General features: G+C 40.7%; 1 non-coding gene and 1 pseudogene across 1 annotated transcript; both read left to right on the top strand.

The window, feature by feature from the left end:
• The first annotated feature begins 482 nt into the window (after nucleotides 1–482).
• Nucleotides 483–588, top strand: LOC120853816. The gene has a single exon (XR_005718868.1). It is a non-coding gene; the product is annotated as a U6 spliceosomal RNA (small nuclear RNA).
• A 6,544-nt stretch (nucleotides 589–7,132) lies between these two features.
• On the top strand, nucleotides 7,133–7,258 carry LOC120853806 (annotated as a pseudogene).
• The last annotated feature ends 6,541 nt before the right edge of the window (nucleotides 7,259–13,799 follow it).

The following is a 13,799-nucleotide window of genomic DNA, read 5'->3' as shown; positions in this document are numbered from 1 at the left end:
TTGCAATTAACTTTTTGCTATTTTTTTTAGCATGTTAATTTTTTCAAAGCATACTTTGGATCATATTTTCTTGGTGACCCATCTAGGTTTATATTTCCCACAATCTGGAACAGAAGTTGAATTTGGGTTGGTACTTTACTGAGAGTTTATCTCTGCCTGTCTAGGAAAGCCAGGCTTTGACTCAGGAAGAAAAGGGCAGAATGAGATCATGGTACAGTCAAAGGGCTTCCTGGCCCCTAAACATGGCTGTGGAGTCCCCATATTACTACTTTGCCTGCTTCCCCTCTGACATACTGACTGTCTCACAAAAAGTGGCTTTTGTCACCCTGACATTTCTGAGAGTTGCCCTTAAGCCTGACCTCAGGCCATGTGAGGGATATTTAGAAGATCCAAGAAAACTTTCAGTATCTGAAAGGTTAAGGCCAAGGGGTAGAGGATGGAGAGTTTGGTAAGAGGGGTTTAATGTGACCTCATGGCATATTGTGCTCATTTTGGCAGCACATATATTAAAATTGGAATGATACAGAGAAGATTAGCATGGCCCCTGCACAAGGATGACACGCAAATCGTGAAGTGTTCCATATTTTTTGGCTTCCCTGGTGGCTCAGAGGTTAAAGCATCTGCCTGGAATATGGGAGACCTGGGTTCGATCCCTGGGTCGGGAAAATCCCCTGGAGAAGGAAATGGCACCCCACTCCAGTACTCTTGCCTAGAGAATCCCATGGAGGGAGGAGCCTGGTAGGCTACAGTCCATGGGGTCGTAAGAGTCAGACACGACTGAGAGACTTCACTTTCACTTTCATGGCATATTGGAAGCTCTGTCAAGAAGAGCATTTCCAGCCTGACATCAGAAAAGGTATTACCAGGGTGCTTTCCTAATGAACACTCAAAAGTATCAAGAGCCTTCTTTGGCAGAGTGGCCTCTCAAGGGTCCCTCCTGAAGGGTCCCTCATCTTTCCCTTTACCTCCGCTCTCTTTTGCTCTTCTAGCATCAAGTAGACCTGAATAGTAGTGGCTGTCTCCTTTCCAGTGGGCAGTGTCTTCAGGAAGCTCATGACCATCATGAAGTGAAAAGAAGGACAATAGTGCCACTGGTGGTTGGTCAGTCTTGGGAAACCTGACTCTTTGCCACTGAGTGCCTCATCAGCTAAAGCGAGAGTGTATGTGACAGGCGCAGGAGTAGAGGGTGATCATCACCATCTAGATATGTGGTATCGCCAACCTGGCTGGTGAGCAAAACTTCCCAGGGTGCTTCTTAAACTCCCAGAGCCAATCAATCAGATTCTCCTGGGAGGTACCCTAAGAATCTGTGACTTAACAAATAGCAAACAAGAAGTTTTGGTGATTAGCCAGAATAGCTGGAATAGAATCTAGATCCATTCAGTAAAATTGTCAGAATAGGAGTAAATGTGCTCAAAGTGTTGCTAGGATGTTTGATGGTACTTCGTGCACATACTCATTCACTCACTAGCATCATGGAATATATATTTTTGTTAAATACCCACCATGTGCTAGCAATGGCAGTGATGAAACTACAGCTCTTAGAGCACTTATTACAGACTACATGTGACACCACATATTCTAGGGCTCTTGAAGGCGATCTTCTTTTGTGTGAAGACATATGAACACAGCATACCCATCCAATTTAGAAAAAGAAAACAATCAAACCAATTATTTGACAAAATCAAAGAGCTCTTATATCAATTATATTTCAAATACTAAATTGTAGCTTTGCTAAGTAATATGAGAAATTCAAAGAGAAAATTAAAATACTATATCCTCTAAATATGACTTAAAAACCACAATTTATTGAACACCTGCTCTAGCCAGGTGTGGTTAGACATCTTAACATCTGATCTCCAGAATAACATGGGGACCCCCTGACTTCAAAACTCTATGTTGTGCTGCACTTCCTCTAGCCACATCATGTGGTCTTCAGTCTTATACATCCCTCCTGACTCCAAATCCAACACTTAATTTTCTGGTAATCTTGGACAAGTTACCTAATTATTCTGAACCAGTTTTCTCACCTATAAAAATCATGATTATATAACTGACTTTGCAGAGTCATTGCAAAATGAAATAATGTTTCTGCTACTGCTAAGTCACTTCAGTCGTGTCCGACTCTGTGTGACCCCATAGACGGCAGTCCACTAGGCTCCCCCATCCCTGGGATTCTCCAGGCAAGAACCCTGGAGTGGGTTGCCATTTCCTTCTCCAATGCAAGAAAGTGAAAAGTGAAAGTGAAGTAGCTCAGTCGTGTCCAACCCTCAGCAACCCCATGGACAGCAGCCTTCCAGGCTCCTCCGTCCCTGGGATTCTCCAGGCAAGAACACTGGAGTGGAGTGCCATTGCCTTCTCCAAATAATGTTTCTAAAATATCAAAATAGCGGTTGATGCATCATAGGTGTTCAAAGCTAGTTCTTTCCTGTCTTTAACTCCTCTCTCCAGTCCATTTGGTACCCACTCTGTGAGCTTCAGTCATCCCAAATGGGAATTGGGACTGAAATTGTCAAAGTCACCAAAAGGCTCTATAAATTCATACAGTCTACATGTTTGGGTATAGGAGAGACGTGCTGTAGGAACAGGGTTTCTACTGCTGTTGCTGCTTAGTTGCTCAGTCATGTCCGACTCTTTGCAACCCCATAGACTGTAGTCTTCCAGGCTCCTCTGTCCATGGGATTTCCCAGGCAAGAATATTGGAGCGGGTAACCATTTCCTACTCCAAGGGATCTTCTGGACCCGGGGACCGAACCTGCATCTCTTGCATTGGTAGGCGGATTCTTTACCACTAGCACCAGTTGGGAAGCCTCTAGGTGGCAGGTGGAAGATACCAAATAAGTGGCCACAAGATTAGTACTGGGGAGTTTGGGGAAGAACAAAGCCACTATGGGCTTGGTAGCATAAAAAATTCAAAATAATAGGGAGGTTTGAAGGAGAGAGAGATTTCAGACACATAAAGAAAAGGGAGGAAGTACACTGCAGGTAAGGAAAGCATGTGATTCAAGGTAGACATGAAGGTGAAAAATTTCATGTATATTCAGAGGTCAGTGAGATGTCAGGATGCAGGAATGTAGGATTTGTGAAAAGGTTAAAGGGATCTATAGAACATGAAAGTTCAGGTGACCAGATTACAGTGATTTAGAAAGCTGGTTCAAAAAGATAAGTGATGGGGAACCAGAGTTTCCTGAGCTCTCTAATAAAAGGATAAAAGCTCTGTGCTGGGGAATATTTATCTAGAAGTCATACAGCAAATAGAATTGGATGGAGAAGTAGAGACCAACTTTACGTAGTGAACATGCCCACATTTCAAAGATCTTCAGCCGGACTCTTTTAGTTCTCACTTTACAACTCACTTCCAAGTCACTGTTTTGGGTTCTGCCTCCAAACAACTCTCCATCCTTTATTCAAGCCTTCGCCCTTCAGACTCAAGATTTCAGGATCATCTTCTCTCCATCCTTTATTCAAGCCTTTGCCCTTCAGACTCAAGATTTCAGGATCATCTTCTACTCTTTCCTCTCCCATGGTATCCACATCCATCCAATTGTCATTCACAGTGACAACCTCACTCATTCACTTAATGTTAATAGTGTGCTTGGCACCACATTACAAGAATCTGTCATCTGTGTGCTGTCATCTCCATCCACACTGCCAAACCCCTCATCCAGACCTGAGTCATTTCTCATCTGGTTGACTTCCACCTCTTCTCTTTGGGCATCTATTTATCAAACATCACTAGCATTCCAGCTGATGAACAAAGTACCCAGAATTAGGGTATTAGTACCAGACAGGTCCTTAAAAGTCATTTAGTCTGACGCTCTCAATTTATTAAAAAGGAATCCAAGGCTCTGAGAAGTAAAGCCACGCTGCAAGGGAACTTTAAATGAACTTTAAACCCAGACCACCTGATTCCTGTGGCTGCTCTCACGCTGTGCTATATTGTCACCTATATGATTACGGAGTATGATAGTTCCACTAGCCAACAAAGCACAAAATCAGAACCCAGAGAGCTGGAAATAAAATCTAAACTTGCTGCTTAATAAAAATAAAAAATAAAATAATTTACAATATGCATACATACACAGGAAGATAGTCATTGATTTCCTTCCTTTAGAGTTTAGAACAACAATCCAAAGAATCTCCTGGACAGAATAGAGCAGAAGATGGGAAATGATACCACCCATGGACCAAACCAGTTAGCTGCCTATGTTGTAAATAAAGCCTTATTAAAACATAGTGATGCCCATTCCCTTACATATTATCTATGGCTGCCCATGAGCTACAACCACAGAGTTAAAGAACTGTGATAGAGGCCATATGACTTGCAAAACCTAAAATATTTACTATGTGGCCTTTTATAGGAGAAGTGTACTGAACTCTAAATTCAAGCATTTTGTTGTTGTTCAGTTGCTCCAATGTGCCTGACTCCTTATGACCCCATGGACTGTAGCACATCAGGCTTCCCTATCTTTCACTATCTTGCAGAGTTTGCTCAATCTCATGTCCATTAAGTTGGTGATGTCATCCAACCATCTCATCCTTTGTTGCCCCCTTCTCCTCCTGCCCTCAATCTTTCCCAGAATAAGGGTTTTTTCCAACGAGTCCATTCTTTACATCAGGTGGCCAAAGTACTGGAGCATCAGCTTCGGCATCAGTCCTTCCAGTGAATACTCAGGATTGATTTCCTTTATGATTGACTGTTTTGATCTCTGTTGTTCAAGAGTTCGAGCATTTTAGTTTTAGGCAAAGTTAAAGTGAATTCCACCTCTTTGAGGAGGGTTTTCTAGGAGAGCCATCCAAGGGAATGGCTGGCCTAGAGTATGCAGGCACAGTTACTGTGGTTTTCCACCTCTTATGATCCTAACTTTGATGCTAGTCAGCCTAGGTTATTGTTACCTCTGCAGACAGAAGCCTATAGATACAATTCTACCTGTCAGCACCTGAACACTACCCACTGGACTCCCAACAGGCCTCACTGCCTCCAGTCTAAAGCTTCAAGCTGCATGCCATGCAGCTGCCAGTGTTCCTCACTACAAGCTCACTCTTTCGGACACACACCAGTCAGGCCACCCTTCCTGTGTAGAATACTCTGGTGGCCTTCCACCTGGAATAGGTCTGTTCCACCGTAGTCATGCATCAGGTGCCCAATACATATACAAACCTAGGAAGATCTCGTCTCAGAAGTGCTAAATATGAAAAGTAAATGTCACCTCTGTGGAGAGAGCTTCCCTCCTCACCTATTTGAAGGACACTGGCCCCAGGGTTTTGTCCTATTAAACTCTATTACCCTGTTTTATTTTCTTAACAGCACTTATCAGGATTTGACAGATTGAAGTTATTTACTTCTTTATCATCTCTTTCCATCAAATAATATGAGCTTCTTGAGAGTGTGGGCAGTATCCCAAGCACCAAGAACAGTGTCTAACCCACAGTAGGGGCTCCAAAGACATCTGTCAAATCCGTTTGGGTAGCTTTCCTTCATCTGTCACTATTGTCCTCTCTGGCTACCTGTCTAGGTTTAACCCTTCCTGCACCAACACCCCGGTTCCTCTATACTGCCCACTTAAGCAGTTCAAGCACACTATGCCACCTGGGTACTGCCAAGTACCATGCCCACACCCTTACTGCATTCTCTGCTGGAATGACCACACTGGCCTGGTGAGCTCATGATTGCTCTTTTCCAAGCCATTTCTCAGTTGTCTGCTCTTTCCTCGTCCAGGTAAGCAGAGGTGATCTCCTTCACCATTGAGCTCTCTTACAGACCATACCATTTTGGGGGTTATTTAATAAATGAAGACTTCCTGTCACTAAATTGGGGACTCCCCGAGGGGATTCATTTGGTATTCCCAGAGCCTAATATTGTACTTGAAATACCAGACCCTAGATAAATGTTCTTTGAATAGATAGATTGGTAGGTAAAGAAGGAAAGGAAGCAAGGAAAGAAGGGAGGCAAAGAAGAGAGAAGGGAAAGAGGGGAGGAGAGAAAGACAGAGAAGAGAAAGTGAGAAACCAACCCTTCCCATGGTGTTGGCTGCCCTGCGCTCACATTTCAATGTTACATTGCTAAATCAGCCAGCCCTGTATTGTGAAGCTAAGAGGATAGCGCCAGAAATACGATGTGTTCAGTGATTTCTTCTGAAGACACTACTCTTGGCTTCTTCGTCTTCTTGAAGATGCTTCAAGAGGGAGAAGGGACAAGCCTTCCTAGCCAGATTTGGGGTGCTGTTTTAAAAGCCCTTCACTTGGGTTCTTCCTGAGCAGAGACAGGTGAAGGAGAGAAGCATAAAAAATGCCTCAAGAATAACTGGCTTCAAATGTTTTTATAAATCTTCAGCTCTTCTCCAAGGCATAGTCAAAGCTGCTATTTGTGGCATTGAATGCTTTAAATAAAAAGTTTTATACTGTCTTTAAATATACCTTAGGGGAGTGGCTAATGCAGAAAATATTTTCCTCCAACGGGGAAGCAATGGAAATTGTTTTTTTTCCACAACAAAACATTGCCTCTTCCAGTCAAAAGAAATTTTCACTTGGGTCTGGGATGCACACAAGAGAGAAAAGAACTGCTACTAAAAAGCTTGCACATGCTCTGAAAGGCATTTTGCATATGGTTATTTCCAATGATATACCTTTAAAAATATGGCTCTCTTATGGATGTGTTTCATTAGTCGAAAGGGTGACATTTCTCTGTTTTAATGAAATAGAGTTAAGTTCCAATCAGATGAACCTGACATAAATATCCAATTCTAACTGATAGCAGTTTTACACTTTCATTGATGATAAAAAATGGCTTCCTGATTAAATGAGAAATTCTAGCTACTTCTTAGGAGAATAGCTGGGAGGAAAAAGAACATAAAATAAAGATGTATTGCAGAGTATAGCAAAGCTATGCAAGTTTCACATTTTTCTTAAATGCACATGACAGGGCTCCAGTGGAAAGCCTTATGGGGAAATAATTTACAGTGGCTGAAACTAAGGCTTGAATCAGTTAATTGATCCTGCCCTGAGTCACTCTGCAAATTTGTGGCAGGAATGGGATTTGAACCCATAGCCACTGAATGACAGAACTGTTGCTCATCTTGGGAGCAGTCAGGTTATTCAGTGGCATCAGGAACATTATTAGAACTTAACACCAAGCTTTGCACAGTGGCAGTATCGTAGCCAATGAGGTTTATCCGAGGCACGATTATTGCTAATTGAAAGAACTTAACACCAGAAAACCTGGCTGCTAAGGTTGAATTCCATCACAGTTCTCCTGAGTCACATCCCACAGCACCCCGAGGGGCTACTAGGTTGACCTGCTAACTACTCAGTAGTCATTCTCCTTACAGAATGTGCAGTAAGGCCATAACCATTTATTTTTACTTTTAGCTTAGTTTACATTTAGTTTATTGTTTTAATGCTATGGAATTGTTTCTTTTTAATTTAAAGGGAAAAAATTTGCCATATCAAGGATAACTTTTTTTTTTAAATTTAGGCCCCAGTAAATTCAGGATTTGTGGTAATTCCACCCAAACTGGAAGCTAAATCTTGTGCTGTTTATGAAGATGAACCAAGAAAATTAATAGCATAAATAAAGGACCTATTTAAATTACTTAAGTATAGTCACTTATTTTTAAGGATGTTGGCAGGGTATGGTTTCCAGTGAATATGATAAATGATGATAACAACTACTATATACCCAGAGTCTCTTGCCAGACTAAGAACAAAGAGATAATATAACACAATGTGTTATCTACTCTGGTCTCTACAACAAGTTGATGAGATGGTCTCTTTTACAGATAAGAAAACTAAGAAAGAAATTACTTGTCCAAGGTATCAAGGCAAGAAAGAGGATTTAAACCCAGACCTGTCTGGCTTCAAAGCTCATGTTCTCATTGTCATGCTTTACTTCAATAATTCCAAGTCTTTGTCAGGGTGGGGGCAGAGTAAGTGGTCCTGAGCCTTTTAAGAATCTTATGAAAAGTGAGAATCAAAATGTTGCATATGATTTCAAAGAAAATTTTGAACTCAAGAATGCCTATCCTACTGCCTATTTATAAATTTCTTCTGTTCATAAAAGCAGGTCATCCACTAAGCTATTTTGTTAGAGTATTTTTTTTTAAATAACTGTATTCAAAAGCAAAACAACACTTATTTACAAACAGACTAATCCTGACATTCCTCCTTACTTGATGTTAATGAAATTTTATTGAATAAAGATGGAGTTGAGTAGCTCCTTAACTAACTGATAGTTTATTCTATTTTATTTTGGGCAATATTTTGGTTGTTCCAAGAATTGGTCCACTTGAGAAGCTGGCAACTGCCTAGCAGTTTGGTGGCAGTGAAATTTACAGGCCAGACAGAGGCAGGGAAGTGTCATGTAGAGACATGTCAGAATATGAGACAAAAGGAAAAATCAGTAATATAGATCCTGTGTTAAGAGCTTGATATTTTCTAAATTATGATATTTTGCTTTAAATTTGATTTTTTAAATACTGTATTAATGCTCTATTTATTTTGGTTCTTTTAAATGTTGCGGTGCCCCCTTAAATTTTGCATCTGAGATGAATACCCCATTTAACTCACTCTAGTCCCAGCCGTGGATGAAGGGCTGGGTGTGGCCAGCAGACTGTTTTTTGAAATGGGATATTTCCCATGAAAATCAGTATTTCTAGCATCCTTTGTTAAAACTGGCAGCACTGGACTTGCATTTCCTTAAGACAAAAAGTGGCTTTATCTGAGTGACAGCTGCCTCCAGTGGGGAGTACATGTTCTGTAGCCCTCACCACTTCCTGGCTAGTTCATTATTGCCTGGCCCTACAGGATTTGAGTTGAGCATTCTGGGGCTAGCCCAAATGTACAAATGTTATTCTTGAGTCCGCTTGTTCTGCCATAGCCTGTAACATTCCTTCAGAATTACTGATGTGCCACCTTTGACATTAAATCACAAGATAAGATCACTGCCAGCAAGACCCTGGGAAAAATTCCATTGACTAGCACTGAAGCATCATAGATCACAGTGCTGGAGTGTGCGCTTCTCGTTTTCCATGCAGGGAGAACTTCTTCCACATCCAGACTTAACTCACAAATACTTTTTATCAATGCTAAGACTTTTTGAGCTATAGTGTGCCTCACTCTGCGCTGAGACTTGTACATATATGACCTTATTTAGTCATTACAAGAATCATATATGATGCATAAATATCTCCATTCTACAGATATGGAAACTGAGTTACTAAAAGGCTGAGAAAATTGCCCCAGAACACATAGGTGGTAAAGGGAGGAATCTGGACTCAAACCCAGACGGATGACACCAAAACTGACAGTCTTACCACTATTCACCCTGCTTCTCTGTGCTCTGCTGTTATTTCTTAACAATAGACACCTCACTTGCTAAATTTTGCTAATTGCTCTTTGCTATCAAGGGCACTAACGTTTCACAAGCATATGGAATTTGATCAAAGAGCATACAACAGCTGTCTATTGTATTAAATTCATGTTAAGAGCCTATCCTCCTTGTTTTTGTGCCTTTTTTCATTCCAGATTAATTTTTCAAAGGTTAATCACATGACACTTATTTTAATTATGCCTCTCTAGTCACGACAAACGACAGTGCTTGACTTCTTGTTGCCTTCCTTTGTATTGTGTGACCAATGAGATTATTAATAAATGCCTTTTTATTATGTAGTCATGCTGTAGGTGCCCACAGGGCACAGGCCGGCCTCATGTATTTTATTCTGGGTGCAGTGTCAGCAGGGCCTTGTGGATTTGCTAATGAGCTAAATCCGGTTAGTGCCACATGCCCTGGACTGCCACAGATCTTTTAAATACATCATTGCTCTCAGAGACTCAGCTGGGTTCAGTTGAAGAGAGATTAACTTCTCATTCCAATTAGTGGAGAGTCATACTGTTGGAGAGAGCTGCTTATGTAGCCCCAAACCCAAGACCCTCTGATCAATGAACCAGTGACCAGCCAACAACAAACTTAGAAAAGAATGGCTTCAAGAAAGGATTTTGTTGTTGTTGTTGTTATTTGCTTTGTGTGTGCCTTAGATATCACCATCTCCTAAAGAGGAGAGGCTGTTTTGTTTCCCATGTGAAAAATATATTGACTTCTATCTAGAATAATGGAAGCTTGAAAAACAAGGGAGTGGAACATTTAAAATAAACTTAAAATTCTGTATTTTAATCCTTGACCAGATTTGTTCACTCTGAAACACAGTATGTAAAGGCTACTTTGTTACATGTTTTATTTTTTTCAGATAATAATAACACTAACTAACCATTATTGAGTGCTTACAGGGTAGGGCACTCTTACAATTGCTTTCTGTGTATTAATTTAATCCTCACAACAACCCTTAGACAGAGATACAATTATCCTAAATTGTACTGCTCCAAGTTCATCTTTGTCTCTTTTATCTCTTCTTACATCTTATTCTTCTTGAGTAAACATTTTAAGCTATGTGTATTACTCGTATTACTTTCCTATGCTTTCGTTAATAGGGTAAAGGAACAGTTATTTTAAAGTGGAATGCTTTTTGAAATGAAAGCCAAGCCCAAATCAGGCCTCTACAAAGATACTGCAGACATACAGAAAAAATAAGAAAGTTTTAAAACACAGAGAAGCAAGAAAAAAAATAAAATATTCATCTTGGGAATCAAGAGTAGTATAAATGCACATCTTTCTTTCATTTAAGATTAAAAATAATTGAGAAAAATAAAATATAAAATATGCTCAATAGTAAAGAAAAATATCCTGTTCAGATTAAAATCATCTCATTATTGTACTGTAGTAAGACACACAGACTGATCCATCTAAAAGAGAACTCTAGAGGTATTCTTGAATCAAAATCAATTGTGCACACCATAACCACAAGCCCATCTGAAAATCAATGAGGTCTTTTCTAAAAAAAAAAAAAAAAAAAAAACAAACATGTTTTATAGGAGAATGTATTCTATACAAACTATGAAAACCAAGAGCATTTTATTTGGGGGTTTGGTAAACCATTTTTCAAAAGTGATGTCCCATACAAGATCAAGTATCATGATCCTTATTTGTTTTAATGGAAGGCAGAGGTAAGAACAGACTCTAAATGTGTAAATGCTTTTTGAAGCTACAACTGTACACACACACACATACACATACATACATAATGGCTTTAAAATGCCCTCTGTATCTAGAGGCAGCCAAAGGCAAGACTTGCAAGGGGAAAAGGTTTGAATGGACATGTAAAGTGTCCATAAATGTGCTTTTTCAAGAGTATAATTGCTTCCTTATCCTTAATGTCTGCCAGGGAGTCAGAGTGACTGATGCTGTAACATACAGCAGAGCAAACAAAGGATTCACTTGAAAAAATTACAGGAGAAGATTTGAAGAGTATGTGCTTGCATGTATCTGTGAATGGGGAAGGAGGGTTTGCTTTGTGTGATGGTTAAATGGGGTGGGGGGGCGGATACAGGCATTGACCAACCAACCAAAATCCTGAGGACCACAGAGTCTCAGTTTTTTTTACTCCATTGTAACAATAGTTAAATTTTAACAAGGAAGCCTGCTTGTTCCCTACATTTCTGAAATGGAATTTGCTCATTACTTGAGTCCTAAGAAACTCTTCCCTTTTTTTTTTTTTTTTAATTTTTTAAAAGCAGCCTCAGAAGGATTCACTAAGTGAAAGGTAAAAATGTCTCCTCACTTAGGGTTGGCTTACCCTCCTTCCCCACTTGGCTCTCTCCTGGCCTGGACTACAGGTCGCCCTTCATGCTGCCTGGGACCACACAGGGGTTGATAACCACCTGTGGTCCTCTCCACGTTGCCTCAGGCTCAGTGGCCTGTGAGCCTCAGGAGGGCCCGGGCTGGATTCTGCTCATCCACGTGTTCCTGAATGTAGGACACAGATGCTGCATGGCCAGTAAAGCTTTGCTAAAGGAAGAAAGATTCCAATTATCTCCTAAAAATGTGTTTACTGAATCTGGTAAAGAGGAAAGCAGAAATGTTTATGATACTACCCATTCAGTTCAGTTCAGTTGCTCAGTCGTGTCCGACTCTGCGATCCCATGAACTGCAGCACACCAGGCCTCCCTGTTCATCACCAACTCCTGGAGTCTACCCAAACCCATGTCCATTGAGTCGGTGATGCCATCCAGCCATCTCATCCTCTGTCATCCCCTTCTCCTCCTGCCCTCAATCTTTCCCAGCATCAGGGTCTTTTCAAATGAGTCAGCTCTTTGCATCAGGTGGCCAAAGTATTAAGAGTTTTAGCTTCAACATCAGTCCTTCCAATGAACACCTAGAACTGATCTCCTTTAGGATGAACGGTTGGATCTCCTACCCATTAGACAATATAATTTTATTTAGTTTTTTGATCAGGATCATTTTTTCCATCCAGAGATCAAAAAATGTTACAAAATAACACTTTCCAACAATTAATAAAAATCTGAGATAAATAATTTGCCTGAAATAAGTGTTTAGCAAACAAACAAAAGCTAGTGCCAAGAAAGGTGTCTTTGATGTCTTAAAAAAGGAGAGTACAGTGCAGTTGATGAAAATAGACAAGCTTTTAGGTTTTTACCCTGAGTCCTTGAGCCATGAGATTCATCCTGGAAACCTTGTTTGGAGTGATGGCAGCCCCAGGGCCAGACTTGCAGATCTATAACTTTAGATTGGGACTATCATGGGAATAACTGAGCTTTGGAACTAGTGATTTGCCAATCCTCAAACTCACATAATGGTGATTTGTGTCCAAAATTTAATGTACTAGTCTACAATATCACATCTCTTAAGCATTCAATATGTGCTGAACTTTTTGTTACCAACTGGCCAAGACAAGATCTCTATCTTTTGCAGGACTTGCAGTCTAGTAAGAGATGAGTGTATAAATAACTACCTTAGTTAGGTTCTCAACATGTAGTTCCCAGACCAGCAGCATTAACATTACCTGTTTGCCTGTTGAAATGCAACCATAGCTCTTACCCCATCCTGCTCAGTCAGAAATTCTGGGGTACGGCAATTTTTAGTTTAACAAGCCCTCCAGGTGATTCTGATGCACATTAAACTTTGAGAACCTCTATTCTCAAATTAAAAATTGAGATTACAAGCAGTGGTTTACAATGCTGCCTGAAAGCATATTAGATTCACTCGATGCATACCTCCCCCAACCAGTTGAACAGAATCTCTATTCATTATCATTGTTTAGTTGCTAAGTTGTGTCCAACTCTTTTACGACCCCATGGACTATAGCCTGCCATGGGATTTCCCAGGCAAGAATACTGGAGTGGGTTGCCATTCCCTTCTCTCAGAGGTTTTCCAGACCCAGGGATAGAACTCCTGTCTCCTGCATTGCAGGCAGATTCTTTACCACTGAATTATCAGGAGGCCTTCTAGTCACTGAAAGTGAAAGTCGCTCAGTCATGTCCGACTCTTTGCGACAACAGGACTATACAGTCCATGGAATTCTCCAGGCCAGAATACTGGAGTGGGTAGCTTTTTCCTTCTCTGGGGGATCTTCTCAACCCAGGGATTAAACCCAAGTCTCCTGCACTGCAGGCGGATTCTTTACCAGCTGAGCCACAGAGGAAGCCCAAAAATACTGGAGTGGGAAGCCCATCCCTTCTCTAGCAAATCTTCTTGACCTAAGAATCGAACCAGGGTCTCCTGCATTGCAAGCAGATTCTTTACCAACTGAGCTATCAGGGAAGCCCATTAGCACCCTCTTTAATCACTTTTTTTGTTATCTGGGTTTTGTCTTAACTATGATTGTGTCTGAGATACCACTGACAACATTATAATGTCCATTGATCTTCCTGAAACTTGTTTTATTAATTTT

This window comes from Oryx dammah, unplaced genomic scaffold (assembly GCF_014754425.2).
Source record: "Oryx dammah isolate SB20612 unplaced genomic scaffold, SCBI_Odam_1.1 HiC_scaffold_26, whole genome shotgun sequence".
NCBI lineage: Eukaryota > Metazoa > Chordata > Mammalia > Artiodactyla > Bovidae > Oryx > Oryx dammah.
The sequence above is the reverse complement of the archived record's forward strand: the minus strand, read 5'-3'. Positions and strand labels throughout refer to the sequence as shown.